The following is a 15,845-nucleotide window of genomic DNA, read 5'->3' as shown; positions in this document are numbered from 1 at the left end:
CTGGCCTCGGTTTTGTGAGCAAGACCAGCAATAATTCACGTGCAAAATCAGGTGGATACTAGGAATCTGAAATGAGGAGAGAAAATGCTCAAAATACATGGCACGTCAGGCAGCATCTGTGGAGAGAGAAGCAGAGATCACATTTCAGGTCACTGACAGTCAGCCTGGAAAAAAACACTTACTAACATCTGCTCATGGTGGTTGCACTTCCCACAATTCCCTGCATCTCAGAAACCGCTCTATTCAATGTACTGACTTCCCAAGACATTGAGTGTGCATGCTCCCCAGAGCCGGTCCTGTGAAATTCCGAGGTAGACCTTTTACCACTCCCACTTGTAAGCCAATCCCACCAACTTGCCTTTGTCCTTTCGAAGTTTTAACACTTTCCTCCTCACAGTTCACAATATCACCAAGTTTAACGTCATCCGCAAATTTTGAAATGGTGCCCCGTGCACCAACATTAACATATATCAGGAAGAGCAGGGGTCCTAACACCGACCCCTGGGGAACTCCACTATCAACATTCCTCCCATTATAAACATTCCTCCAGTCTGAAAAACAACCATTCACCGCTACCCTCTGTTTCCTGTCACTCAGCCAATCCCATATCCATGTTGCTCTGTCCCTTTTATTCCATGAGCTGTAACTTTGTTCACAAGTCTGTTGTGTGAGACTTTATCAAATGCCTTTTGGAAATCCATGTAAACCACATGAACAGCATCACCCTCCCCAACCCTCTCTGTTACCGCATCAAAGACTCGGTGCAAACGGGAGAAGAAACCGGGAAGCGGCGGCTGGGATGGGGGAGGCGCTGCACCATCGGCTTCATGGTGCCGTCCCCCGGGTCCCTCTCCGCACGTCCGCTGGACCCGGCGGCTCTGATTCGGGCTCTGAGAGCCGCTGAAACTCGGCCTTACTGAGACTGCACTCGGCCACGCTGAGGTTCCGGAAGCTGTGGCGCGCATGCTCGTCGTAGGCAGGATTTCCCGTGGACGACCTATTGCACCTGCGCAGTGCCTATCTGTTGGAGATAGACCGTTATACATCACCCCGAGCATTCTGGGAAGAGCTGTCCGCCATTTCATTATAAATTGCAATACAAGAGGACGCGTTTGTATTAACCATTTCTGAGCAAGCTCTTTTGTAGCAAATCAGCCCCACTCCTCTGTCGTTTCCAATAGCCCTAAAATATTTTTCCATACCATATTTTTCATTTCACTTTTGTAAGTTTATATCGAATCTGCTTCCACCACATTTTCCGGCAGAATATTCAGTTCACAACAACTCCCTGCCTTGTAAAGAAATGACAAGTGATGATCCATTCAATGTGGAGGATGGTGGGGAGAAGGATGAAGACAAGGGGAAAGCCAGAATTAACCCCGCCCTCACATGCAGTACTAGACATTGACCGATAAAGAAGGAATCCCATCTCACAAACCATTCGACAGACTGAGATACAGAATAAATCTTACACTCGCAAGCACTACCTGTGATTGACAGATACAGAACACATCTCATTCAGGTACAGTAGCAGAGTTTATTAGATGCTTCATGTATCCCACAATCACATTTTCTCCCAGGGTTTAACAGCCACAGTCATCCCATTCTGGTTTAACGAGAGCTTTACAAAAGACCCGGAACAATCGCCCCCCCCCCCCCCGCCCCCAAACGAGATGTGGAAGTCGTTGGCTATGCCAACAGGTATGTCATGTCCACAAAAAATAAGTAGGACAAATCCAACCCGGCGAGGTACCGCCCCATTACTGTTCCCCCTATCAAAATAAGGAAATGATTGATGGGGTATTCCACAGTGGTATCCAGCAGCAGTTACTCAGCAATAGCCTGTTCATTGACGCTTAGTTTGGGATCCACCAGGACCATTCAGCCCCGACTGCACTGCAGCCTTGGCCCAAATATGGGCAAAACTGCTGAACTCAATGGGCAAGGTGACAGCGACTGCCCTTGATATCAAGGCAGCATTTGACAAGGAAGACCATGAAACCAGGAAGAACATATTTTCCCAAAGAAAACCTCCTCACAGAACAGAGAACATCGTTACACTAGAGGAAATATCTTTATCGAACAGAGAAAAGTTTTGCACACAATGGATCATATTTACACAGCCGGGAGCACATTTGCACAACAGGGAAGCATTTTACACAACCACGGTGAGGATGTTTCAACGGCAGAATCACAGTTTCACCACAGAGGGATCAGTTGTACAGCAGAGAGCGCAGTTACACAATAGGAATTACATTTAAAACAGGCCCTATCTTTATGCAGCAGGAAATACCTTTTCATAAATGATCAGTTTCTCCATTGTAATATCTTGCTGGTTTGCTCGGCACCATTTAGTGTCAGCGATTGTGTTTATCCTGATAGTCTCTTGCTACTTTCTTGTGTGACTTTCCCTGTCTGGTACATTCGTGGTAGCGTAAGTGGATTTGTGGAGTTTGGGTGAGCTTCCCAATAGTTGTGCTCCTGTTTAAAAAGTAATGAGGAAGTGAATATGTGTTTGGCTACCAAACAACGGTAATAGGCAGTCGAAAAATGTTGCTTTGGAGGAGACTGGCGTTGCAGAAGCGTGCTGGCCTCCTAACCCAGCGACCGATGGATTGAAACCATACTCAGTTTATTTAAATTCTCATTAACACTCTAAAATAACATTTGTCTGCGACACAAAATCACCTCTGAATTTGCTTCATAGTAAATTTACATCAGCTTCTTGCTTCCAGTAAACACTTCAATCTGTAACCAATCTCTCAAATCGTTTTATTTCAAACACGGACGCAGCAGAAGTGCTGCAAAAATACACCAGCCGAGGATTTCCCCTTTCTCTCAGCCCATTTCAGGCCATGGTCTGAACGGCCTTCCCTTGCTCTCTATCACTCTATGATTATCTGAGTAACAAAAACGAAAACCAATATCTTATCTGCACCCGATATAGTGAAGTTTATACATATTAGCTTCATTATGTCGGATATACAGGACACCCTGCCATAATTCCCATGCTTATTTGGACAGCAGCGTTCTCCCTGAGACATAGACCATGAGAAGGACAAGATTATCAGCATAGCGGAGACATCATCACGTCAAAGACACAGATAATCATTATTTTGACAGACATGATCGTTCATTCTTAATCACTTATTTAAAAAATGGAATTCCATCCCCAATATCACCATGAACTGGGAAGGTTTCGTTCCTTCAGGTTTGCATTAGAGACACATTTTACAAAACACTTCCGTGAGTGTCTCTGGTCAATGAAATGATGATGCGCGGAGTTCTCAGCTTTTACTCATTGATCTTCGCAAGAGGTGATCCAGTTTTGACGTTGACTTTTCCTCTGGTGTCGATTTACTCGAATTCCTCACCTGATTTCTCTGCTGTCCAATGAAGTTCACTCAGCAGAGTTTTCAATAGGAATTTGAATTTTCCTGACAGGATTTCAATCACCATGTTTTGGAACAATTTGTTTAAAAATATGCTCACAGCCGGCTTCCAGGAGCAGCAACGTGATAAAGACAATAAATCTGTTATTAAGTGATTTTAATTGAGGAATGAATGTGGGCTCCGACACCATGGGATAACTCCCCCGCCCCTCTCCGAAATGCTGCTTGGTAAACTGCAGCTGAGAAGGCAGAGGGCACCTCAATTTACCATATCATCTAAAAGATGGCACCACTAACAGTGAAGCATTCACTGATTACTGCACTAAAGCGTCAGCCTGGATTTGTGCTCGGGACTCTGGAGTGAGTATAGAACTCACAAACTCCTGACTGTAAAGAGCAAGAGAACAACTGACTGAATCATCATTCACAGCAAAGGAAAGACGACAGAAGACATTTCACTCCAAGGAGAGGCAGAAGTAGATTGTTAATTGAAGAAATGTCACAGACAATGAGAGATAAACACCCACAGTTGAAAGAGACCGACTTTTTCTCACGGCAGGGAGAGAGATTGTTGCAGGAATTTCGATTCCCAATGCTTCTTGTTAACACCCCAGTACAAGCTAAATGGTTTGAACACTGCCCGCTAGACTAAAAAACGAAGCTAGAATGTTATTTAATCATCGTAACATTTTCAATCAGATCGTCCCTGAAACATTGATATTCACGGTATTACAGGAAACGTCATAACTTGGGCCTGATGGTAATTTCCGATTTCCTTTCTGCATAACGCCGTCCCATACAAAAACAGGATTTAAACTCACGCGTGGGAAGCACAGTGGATGAGCAGCCTTCAATTCAGATAATCATGGAGTGATTAGCGACATTATCCCAACGCCACCTCCTCTGGAAACCTAGTCTCGGAAGATTACATCAGTGATTTCAGACATGCCTTCAGAAAAAAGCACCGCATTCACGAAGAACCAGTTAATAAACTGACGACGAAGGTGGGATTTGAACCCACGCGTGCAAAAGACAATGGATTAGCAGTCCATCACCTTAACCTCTCGGCCACCTCGTCACGTGCAGTCACCTAATTAAACCTCCTCCTGTACTGTTTTACATCCATGAACTGTTGAACTAAATGATCCTGCCTGTTTCAGGTCCTGAATAACCATCCAGGTCTCTCATGTAGTTTGTCAATAAAATACATTTCCATCACATCAGGTAGGAACTGTTGTAAATCGACTGATGTGAATCACTTCAACACTTCAACACGATATCCAACATGTTTCTAGACAGTGTGAAAACCCACCGCGGAAAGACCGAAACATACATTCATCTGGAAGAATAAAGAAACTCCTTCCGGCTCACTGCAAGTACCGGAACACAACTGAAATGTGGTTTGTCACTCAAGACTGTAACTGACTGCAATCAGCCTCCGACTGAACCCACATGGAGAGAGTTGCCATATTCGATGCATTCGGAGAAACTTTGCGTTGGTTTTCTGTGTTGTGATTCATTCTCCGCAATGATTTCCCGGATGTTCAAACCTGGACCTGATTTCCCCAACTGGCACCACCTCGAGCACACGAATTAATGTATTAAAATGCTGGGGGGGGGGTGGTGGCGGGGGTCGTCCGGGAATTGAACCCGGGACGTCTGGCATATTAATTCACCATAAATCCCAAAACGAGAATCATACCCCTAGTCCAACGAGCCAGCTGCCACGGAAGAAGTATTCAACATATCCTTTCATTGCCACCCACAGGAAATTAACAAAATGCAAAATACTGTGGATGCTGGAAATCTGTTGGAATGTATTAGAAATCCCGGGGGCCGACTCCAACTAGTGGAGAGTTTCCCTCCTTGTATAACTTGACTTCAGTTTTGTTGGGTTTCTCAATGCCACACTCCGCAAAATGCTTCTGTATAGTCAACTGTAGTAATTTGCAACTCACGCCTTGAGTTCAGCTCTTTTGTCCATATTTTAATCAAGGCTGCAATGAGGTCGGGAGCTGAGTGGCCCTGGCGGAAACCAATCTGAGCTTCAGTGAGCAGGTGATTGGTGAGTTAGAGCCACTTGATCGCTCTGTCGAAGACAGCAATGTGGTTGACTCTTAACTGCCCTCTGAAGTGGCCTACCAAGCCTCTCAGTTGTAACAAACCACGACAAAGCCACAAAAAAGGGAATGAAACTGGACGGACCACTCGACATCGCTCTCAGCACCATCAATCTCAGCCCTGTCCACCCTGCAAACTCCCCCTTACAAACATCAGGGGGCTGGTGCCGAAATTGGGAGGGCTGCCTCACAGACTAGGCAAGCAACAGCCTGACATAGTAATCCTCACAGATGATGTCCCAGATTCCACCATCACTATCCCTGGATATGCCCTGTCCCACCGGTAGGACAGGCCCAGCAGAGGTGGCGGCACAGTGGTATACAGTCGGGAGGCAGTAGCCCGGGGATTCCTCAACATCACCTCCAGACCCGATAAAGTTTCATGACATCAGATCAAACATGGGCAAGGAAACCTGCTGATTAACACGTACCGCCCTCCCTCAGCTGATGAAGCAGTGCTCCTGCATGTTGAACACCACTTGGAGGAAGCACTGAGGGTGGCAAGGGCACAAAATGTCATCTGGGTGGAGGGATTCAATGTGCATCACCAAAAGTGGCTCGGTAGCACCACTACTGACCCAGCTGGACGAGTCCTAAATGACATCGCTGCGAGACTGGGTCTGTGGCAGGTGCTGAGTGAACCAACAAGAGGGAAAATCATACTTGAGCTCATCCTCACCAATCTGCTTGCCGCAGATGCATCTGTCCACGACACTATCGGTAGAAATGGCTATCGCACAGAAGTTTTGGAGACGAAGTCCCGCCTTCACACTGAGGATAGTTGCCATCGTGTTGTGTAGCACTACCACCGTGCTACATGGGATAGATTTCGAACACATTTAGCAACACAAGACCGGGCATCCATGAAGCCCTGTGGGCCATCAGCAGGAGCAGAACTGTACTTAAACACAATCTATAAACTCATGGGCTGGCATATTCCCCACTATATCATTACCATCAAGCCAGGTGATCAACCCTGGTTCAATGAAGAGTGAAGAGGACATTCCAGGAGCTGCACCAGCCTGACCTGATAATGAGTTGTCAACCTGGTGAAGCTATGACACAGGACTACTTGCATTCCAACCATCATCTGCAGCAAGTGATCGACAGAGCTAAGCGATCGCAGAACTAACAGACAGACCTAAAATCTGCAGTCCTGCTACATCCAGTTGGGAATGGTGATGGACAATTAAATAATTGACTGGAGGTAGAGACTCCACAAATATCCCCATCCACAATAATGGAGGACCTCAGCACATCAGCACAAATGATAAGCATTTGCTACAAGAAGTGCCGAGTGGATGATCCATCTCAGCCTCCTCCAGAGGTCCCCAGCATCACAGATGCCAGTCTTCAGCCAATTCAATTCACTCCACGTGATATCAAGAAACAGCTGAAGGCACTGGGTAGTGCAAAGGCTATGGGCCCTGACAATATTCTGGGAATAGTACTGAAGACTTGTGCCCCAGAACATGTCACGCCCCGAGCCAAGCTTTTCCAGTACAGCTACAACACTGGCATCTACCCAGCTATGTGGAAAATTGCCCAGGTATTTCCTGTACACAGAAAGCAGGCTAAATCCAACCCGGCCAATTACTTCCCAATCAGTCTACTCTCGATCAGCAGTAATGTAATGGAAGGGGTCATCAGTAGTGCTATCAAGCGGCACTTGCTTAACAATAACCTGCTCACTGACGTACAGTTTGGGCTCCGCTAGGGCCACTCAGCTCCTGACCTCCTTACAGCCTTGATTCAAATATAGGCAAAAGAGCTCAACTCCCGAGGAGAGGTGAGAGTGCCTGCCCTTAACATCAAAGCCGGATTTGCCTGAGTGTGGCATCAAGGAGCGCTAGGAAAACTGGAGTCAATGGGAATCAGGTGGAAAACTCCATTAGTTTGTAGTAATGCTTAAAGCGTTCAGTCATCTCATCTCGAGGATATCTCTGCAGGAGTTCCTCAGGGTAATGTGCTCGGCCCAGCCATCTTCCATTGCTTCATCAACGACCTTTCTTCCATCATAAGGTCAGAGGTGGCGATGTTCGCTTATAATTTCACAATGTTCAGCACCATTCGTGGGTCCTCAGATACTGAAGCAGTCCATATCCAAATGCAGCAAGGCCTGGACAATATCCAAACTTGGGATGAAAAATGACATTTGCACCACATGAGTGCCAGGCAATGGCCATCTCCAACAAGAAAGAATCTAACCACTGGCCCTTGACGTTTAATGGCGTTACCATCACTGAATCGCTCACTCTCAACATCCTGAGGGTCACTGATGACCAAAAGCTGAACTGGGCTAGCCATATAAATAGTGTGGTTACAAGGGCAGGTCAGAGGCGAGGGATTGTGCGACGAGTAACTCACCTCCTGATTCTCCAAAGCTTGTCCAGAATCTATAAGGCACAAGTCAGGAGTGTGATGGAATAGTCGCTAATTGCCATGTGGAGTGCAGCACCCACAACACTCAGGAAACTTGGCATCATCCAGGAAAAAGCTTGAACTGCACCACAAACATAAACATTCACTCCCTCCACCACCGACGCACAGTCGAGGAGTGCGTGGCATCTACAAAATGCATACAGGAATTCAACAAACCTCCTTAAACAACACTTTCCAAACCCACGACCCCTACGGTCGAGAACAGCAAGGCAAGCAGCTACCTGGGAACATTACCACCTGACAGTTGCCCTCCAAGTCACACGCCATCTTGACTTCGAAATATATCGCAATTCCTTCACTGTCGCTCGGTCAAAATCCTGGCACTCCCTTCCCAGCAGCACTGTGGGTGTACCTACACCACATGGACTGCAGCAGCTCACCAGCTGATCACCACCTTCTCAAAGGCAACTAGGTTTGGGCAATAAATGCCAGCCTAGCCAGTGAAGTGCACTTCCCGTGAATGAATAAAAGTTTTCCTGACACCTTCAATCATTTATGAAGATGCCCACAATTTCCCCCTGCTCTTGCACGCCCTTTGGGTGCACACGCTTTATTTTATGTTACCTCTTTGCTTTCTTCCGACCACAATTAATCTTTTCACATTTCCCTGGAAAAGGAAATCAACTGCAAAAGCGCTGGTTAGTCCACAGCTGGAATTTTATGTGCAGTTCTAGTCGCCACTTTACAGGAAGGACATAATTGCACTGTACAGAGCACAGAGAGGATTTACAAGAATACTGCCAAAGCTTGAAAATTGCAGCTACGAGGGAAGATTGGATAGGTTAAGGTTGTTTTCCTGAGAACAGAGGAGGCTGAGGGGTGACCTAATTGAGGTGTACAAAATGATGAGCGGCCTAGATAGGGTGGACAGTAAATTCTTCTTTCCCCTCACTGAGGGGTTAATTGTCAGGGAGCGGAGATTTAAGGACATTTTTGGAAGGATTAGAGGGGAGACGAGGAAAAGCTTTTTCATGCAACGGGTGGCGAGCATTTGGGTTTCACTGCCTGAACCGGTGGTTGAGGCTGAAACGCTCAACTCATTTAAAATGTACTTAGATCTGCTTCTGGAGCGCTGTAACCTGCAAGGCTACGGATCACGTGCTGTGAAGAGGGTTTAAAATGAGCGGCTAGTTTCTTCTTCATCTTTTTTCAATCCAGCACAGACAGGATGGGCTGAATCACCTCTTTCTGCGCCGTCACTTTTGTAGGGTTATGTGGTTCTCTCTGCCGCTTAACCGCCCATTGCACCAACCTGCCCATGTCGTTTTGAAGTTCTACTGAATTTTTATAGCTCTTTACGCAACCACAGGACGTCCAAAATCATTTTACGGACGATGAGCACTTTTGAAATATAGTCACTGTTCAAATTGCTGAAATTTTGAACTGTCTGTCCGTCAATGTCAGAAATTCCCATATTGGGATGGGAAACAAGTATCATTGGTGCAGATCTGTGGCGCAACCGATAGCGCTTTGGACTTGCAGTCGGTATAAACAGAGACATTTAAAGGTTGTGGGTTGGAATGCTTTAGATAAGCATTGAAGAAAGTCAGCAAGAGGTTTATCAATATTCTCACAAAAGGGAAACTGCCGTCCCGAACTTCCTTCTATACAGGTCACTCCCCACTTTCCCATCTGAACCACTGAACAGCCGAAATCTCATATTTCACCTATATTTCACCTTTCTCCTAACTATACTCAGTTCTGCCGAAGGGTCATGAAGACTCGAAACGTTAACTGATTTCTTCTCCACCGATGCTGCCAGACCTGCTGAGTTTTTCCAGGTAATTCTGTTTTTGAGCCGAAATCTCATCACCGTCTCAGGACAAAACAAAAACATTTGAAAGATGCTGACCAGAGTCAGTCTGCTCAGTCCTCAGAATGATTTAAAATTGGACATTTACAACCACCGCGGAAACTGCTTCCCATTACTGCTCAGTCATCTTTCCAGACTGTTTATGACAGACAACTCGAAACAAGGATGATGTGAATCTGCACCACTGAATATCAAGACCAACACGGTTATCACAGCTGTAATGAACAGCTCCTGTTGCAGCTTTAGATCAGATAGTGGAGGATTATCACACGTGCTCTGTCAGACTGTATGTTCCTTCAGACAGGTTTCCAACTGGATACATGGAAAGAGCGGCTGTGTGAACATTAGTGGTTCAGGGGGAGATTTCTCACTGGCCAGACTGCAGTTCCAGTTCCATTCCAAGACATTTCTCTTTCTGAATCCATCTCTGTTCTCTTGCTCATTAACACTTTGCATTGTTTCATCATTGGCGGCCACGTTTTCAGCTGTCTGAGCCTTTAGCGCTGCAATTCCATCTAGAAACATCCCCACTTCACTCTCCCCCTTAATACCCTCCTAAAATCTATCAGCTTTACTAAGGTTTTGTTCATCTGGCCAAATATCTGACTGGATGTCGAATGTTGCTTGATCAAGCTCCTTTGAAGCGCTTTGGGGAGTTTTGTTAAATCACGGCGCTGCTGCTGGAATGGCTCGAATTTGGATAAATTCACAAACAGCTTCAATCTTCTTAAAGATTCACCTTTATTCCCTCCACTTGCTTTGCATCGAAAAAACATCTCCTATGAGGTGTTCAAAATGATGACCAGTTTACTAGAGTAAATAAGGAGAAACTGTTTCCACTGACAGGAGGGTCGCTAACCAGAGGACACAGTTTGAAGCTGATTGAGAAAAGAACGAGGAACGGGATGAGGAGAATGTATTTTACACAGTGAGCTCATTGTGAAATGGAAGCTACCTGGGAGGGTGATGGAAGCAGATTAATTATTAACTTTCAAAAGAGAGTTGGAGAGAAAACAAACTTGAAGGAAGGGAATACAGGAAAATGGGAACAGATCACGGATCTAGGAGTAATTATATCGCTCAACCAAAGAACCAACGCAGGCGGAATGAGCTCCTTCTGTCCTTTATCATTCTATGATTTATGGATAAAAATCAGTCCTACATTCTGAACAGCAGGAAGGGTGTGAGAAGCCGGCATGGGAATTGATCCCGTGGGCACAGAATGGAATCGGTAAAATTCTGTGTTTTGTCAGGGAATCGAAACTGTGTAAATATGGCTCTGTCTGATTAAAAGTGGCTTGTTACCAATTCCAGATAATTGACGCTTTTCTTAAAAGGGATGTGTTATAAGTCAATGAACAGACTATAATATAAAAACGGAAAATGCTGTTAATAGCAGCAACTGTGGAGAGAAAAGGAATTAATGTTTCAGGTTGGTGGCCCTTCATCTGAACTGAGGGAATATAGGAATGTAATAGACTTGGAGCAAGGGACCGGTCCGGGCTTTGGGAAGAGGTTGAACAAAAGCACAGGTTTGTAATGGTTTGGGGGCCCGGAGAGATTCAATTACAAAAGGTTACACCGCGTCAAAGCCAAAGGACTAGAACAGGCAAAAAACAAAATGTGGCTCCAGATGAGGTGAGAATGGCTAAAGATCAGCCGCCCAATTGCAAAGTGAAGGAATTAAATAAGAAACAGAAAATAAAATGATAATCCTGAAAGAAACACATGAAACAAGAGAGAGGCTGAGTTTATAATTTAAAAATATTGAACTCGACGTTGAGGCCAGAAATGTGCAGGGTGAGGTGTTCTTCCTCGAGCTTATGTTATTCTTCACTGGAACACTGCAGCAGACCAAGGACAGAAAGGTCAGAGTGGGAGCAAGGTGGAGAATTGAAATGACAAGTGACAGGAAGCTCAGAGTCAGGCTTGCGGATTGAACGGAGATTCCTCAAAGCCCTCACCCACCTGAAGCAGATGAGAACATATTGCGGCAGCAAATGGAGCACATTAAACTGAAAGAAGAACAAGTGCATCACTGTTTCACTTGGAAGGAGTATTTGAGGCCCTGGATAGAAAGGCGTCATTAAAAGAGGAGGGGATATTGACTGAGTCAAGGATTTCACACTGAGAGAGAAGGAAATGATGATCTCACTGCCTGAGATGCTAGTTCTATATTTCTCTCCACAGATGCTGTATAATTGTTGTGTATTTCCAGCACTTTCTGATTGTTACTATTTCTGATTTGCAGCATTCGCAGTATGTTGCTTTTGTATCCAGTTTACTTTATGAGCTGTTTTCAGGAGATCCGGTTGCCTCGAGTCTGGCTCGGCCGACGGAAATTCCCCTTGAGAAGCTGGCAGCGAGCTGCCTTCTTGAACTGCTGCAGCCCATATGGTGTAAGTAGGTCCACAGCGCTGTTAGGGAGTTCCAGGATTTGAGAGGGCGATACAGTTCCAAGTCAGGATGGTGTGTCGCTCGGAGGGGAGCTTGCTGCTGTTCTCATGCATCTGCTGCCTTTTTCCTCCCGGGTGGTGGAGGTCTCGGGCTTGGAAGGAAAAAATAATGTCAGGAGTGGGATTCGAACCCACGCCTCCAAAGGAGACTGCGACCTGAACGCAGCGCCTTAGACCGCTCGGCCATCCTGACTCAGTTGCTCCTTTCTGCATAAATGGTTTTAAATTCCATATTCATCGTTACTGCTTTCAAAAGCTCGATGTGATTTTCCTATTTTCCACCACCTGTCAGGTTCCTGTATCTGAGTCCCATCCTTCCCCAAGCCGCCGGGGGGTGAGGAGCTTCTCATTGCTGCATTGCTGTTTGCTCAAATCAACAAAGACCCAATTCCCGCCCGACCTGTTCCTCACACGAAGGTGTTGAGAGTGTAAGATCTGAATGACGTGAAGTGTCCAATTGGAGAGTTACATCCTGGCGACGGGAATATCTCTCCGCAGCTGCTTTCAGACCTGCTGAATATTTCCAGCATTTCCTGTTTCTGATTTTGTGCCTTCATTACAGGAGATCTTTTTACTGACAACCCAAAGCTTGTCTCTCGGGGCAGCTCCAGGCACCGCTTTCCTGTGACCTTTAAAGTCGCCTGTTATCACATTCATCACTCTGCGCCATGGCTTTCAACCCCCACCACCACATCTCCACCCCCCCACCCCCCCACCCCCCGCACCTCCGTCTCTGTCCCCAGTCCCGTGCCCCACTCCCATCCCCTCTCCCGCCTGCTCAGCTCTCAGGTCGTGTTAGCGTCTTTTTTTCTGGAATTCGCAAGGGCCCGGGGATCACAGAGTCTGTGAGGGAATATAAGGGGTTAATCCACATTCACATACAGGGAACTGTGACTCTCTCAAGATGGACGGAAGTTGGTGTCCCTTCCAGATCCACTAGGAGGTCTAGTTACTGGAGCTGTGGGAATTTCTGCCATTTCTATCCCACAGGGAGTGGCGCCTCCCCGTTGGTCCCGCTGGGATGGTGATGGCTAAAGTGAGTGGCCGAGAAAGCGGGTGGTCCCCCTGTCTCTCTTGGGCTTGTTTTCCCTCATCCAGCTGTGAGAGGGCGGGGGGTTGAGTTTGTGGGGTGGGGGCGGTATCTTGCTGGTTTGAGCACCTTTTCCTGTCTGTCACTGTGTGTGTCCTGATCGTCCCTACTGCTTTTCTGTGTCTTTCTCTGTCTGTTGCATTCGGAGTGTTGTGAAGTGCAATTGCGCAGCCAAGGTGAGCTTCCCAACACGTGTGCTCTTGATTAAAAATAAGTAAGAAGTGAATATTTGTTTGGCTACCGTAAAGTATTCAGCGGCAGGAAGGAATTACGGCTCCGTCGCAGGGCAGTGCAGCGAAGCCCACAGCACAGAGGCCGATGAATCCAAACCAACTTCTGCTATTTTTGTTCTTATTCACACCAAAAAATATCCAGTGGCCCGCAACCGAAAAACATACCTGGCTTTTTCTGTACAGTGAATTTGTGTCAGCTTCTTACTTCCAGTAAACACTTCAATACATATTAGCTGCAGTATGTCCGATCTACAGGACACCCTGCATTAATTCCTATGCGTATTTGGACAGCAGCGTCCTCCCTGATACATGTACCATCGAGAAGGACAAGCGTATCAGCATAACGGGAAGAGAATCACGTCAAAGACACAGATAATCATTATTTGGAGTCCTATGTTTATTCATTCGGACTTACTTATTAAATATATGGAGTTCCATCCCCAATATCACCATGAACTGGTAAGGCTTCGTTCCTTCAGGTTTGCATTAGAGACACATTGTACAAAACACCCTGTGAGTGTCTCTGGTTAATGAACTGATGATGCGCGGAGCTTTCAGCTTTTATTCATTGATCTTCGCAAGAGTTGATCCAGTTTTGACGGTGACTTTTTCTCTGATGTCGATTTACTCGAATTCTTCACCTGATTTCTCTGCTGTCCAATGAAGCTCACTCAGCAGAGTTTTCAATAATAACTTGACTTTTCCTAACAGGAAATCATTCATCATGTTTTTGAAAAAAATTTCAAAGGATTTGCACACAGTCAGCTTCCAGGAACTGCAATGTGATGAAGGCAATATGATCTGTTTTGAATGTCTCCGACATCATGGAATAACTCCCCCGCCCCTCTCCGAAATTGTGCCATGGTATATTTTACGTGAGAAGGCAGATGGCAGCTCAGTTCAACATATCGTCTAAAAGCTGGCACCAGTAACAGCAAAGAATTCACTAGACTGTGAGCCTGAATTTGTGGTCAGGATTCGGGAATGAGTTTTGAACTCACAACCTCATCATTGTAAAAAGCAAGGGAGCAGCTGACTGAATCATAGTTCACTGCATAGGGAAAAAAGACAGAAGAGATTGCACTCTGTAAGGAGAAGCAGAAGTAGATTGTTAATTGAAGAGGTGTCACAGACAATGAGAGATAGACACCCACAGTTGAACGAAGGAATGAAGCAGACAGCATTACAACATTGAGAAGCTCAGAGTAACAAAAAAGGGAAACTCTTCAACCGAGTCTCCTTGGGGGAAAAAAGGCAACATCCGCGGTGGTATGTGAGCATTTTTGGTGTCTATATTATATCTCCACTGCCTGGAAGATGTTATATTTCATTATCACAGTTCACGTGAATTAGTAAAGATAGAACCAAGACTTCTTCAGTGCTTCCAACTGCTTGAAATTCTAGAAGAGGCAAATATGTTTCACAAATTGTGTATTGCCCCACAGAGGGGCAATAAAGATACATGACTATTTCACTCATAAATCACAATTTAGACTGAAACCCCATTTCCCTGTCGGACGGATGCGAACAATCCGACCAGACTATTTACAACAAGAGAAGCGGAGTTTTACCCGGAGTCCTGGGATCAATATTAATCCCTCAAACAGGATCTCTGAAACAGATTATATAGTCATTGATCAGGTTGCTGCGGTGGGATGTTGCTGTGCACATTCAAGCAGCAATCTCACTTACCAAGACACATCTCCGCCCCCGCACCATTGGCCGTCAGGCTTTAGGTCTTCTTGAGGTTGCAAAATGTGGTGGAAAAATTCAAGTTCCTCCCTCCCTCCCGCCCGCTGCCTCTCTTCCTCCAGCTCCGCCCTTCTCTAACTCCCTCCCTCTCTCCCTCGCTGTCTCCCTCCCTATCTCCCTCCCCGGCTCTCCCTCTCCCTCCCCGCATCACCCCGTCCCGCCCCGCCCGCACCCCCTCTCTCTTTAAAATCTTATTTCCTGTCTCTGGGGCCTGTTTTATCCCCAGGCTACCCACTGACCCCGGCCTCTGGGACTCTCAGGCTGGCCCGAGCTCTTTAACCGGCTCCATTCACAGGAAAAGTGACTTCATTTCCCACAATAACACCCGCGCTCCCTGTACCCCTCTACCCACAAAACTGAAATTCAGCTCAATGCTAACATGAAGACTGCGGGCTGCGGGTTCCGCTCCTGCTGTTTGAAACAATTCGCTATATGTGTGTACAGTGAGCAGAAAGAAATTGCTGTACTTTGTAAATATTTCTTACTGAACTCACTGTCATTCTGCTTTAACAGGACTAGTTTGAATCTCTTGATATATTGGCAAAAT

General features: G+C 46.0%; 1 protein-coding gene and 2 non-coding genes across 3 annotated transcripts in view; 1 reads left to right on the top strand and 2 right to left on the bottom strand.

The window, feature by feature from the left end:
- The window catches only part of LOC144670420 (histone H2B-like), a 528,756-nt gene that overhangs the window by 163,957 nt on the left and 348,954 nt on the right, over positions 1-15,845 (top strand). The window lies entirely within an intron of this gene.
- Positions 4,389-4,470, bottom strand: trnas-gcu (transfer RNA serine (anticodon GCU)). The gene has a single exon. It is a non-coding gene; the product is annotated as a tRNA-Ser (tRNA).
- Positions 12,334-12,416, bottom strand: trnal-cag (transfer RNA leucine (anticodon CAG)). The gene has a single exon. It is a non-coding gene; the product is annotated as a tRNA-Leu (tRNA).

Source organism: Cetorhinus maximus, chromosome 31 (genome assembly GCF_964194155.1).
Source record: "Cetorhinus maximus chromosome 31, sCetMax3.hap1.1, whole genome shotgun sequence".
NCBI classification, from domain to species: domain Eukaryota; kingdom Metazoa; phylum Chordata; class Chondrichthyes; order Lamniformes; family Cetorhinidae; genus Cetorhinus; species Cetorhinus maximus.
The sequence above is the reverse complement of the archived record's forward strand: the minus strand, read 5'-3'. Positions and strand labels throughout refer to the sequence as shown.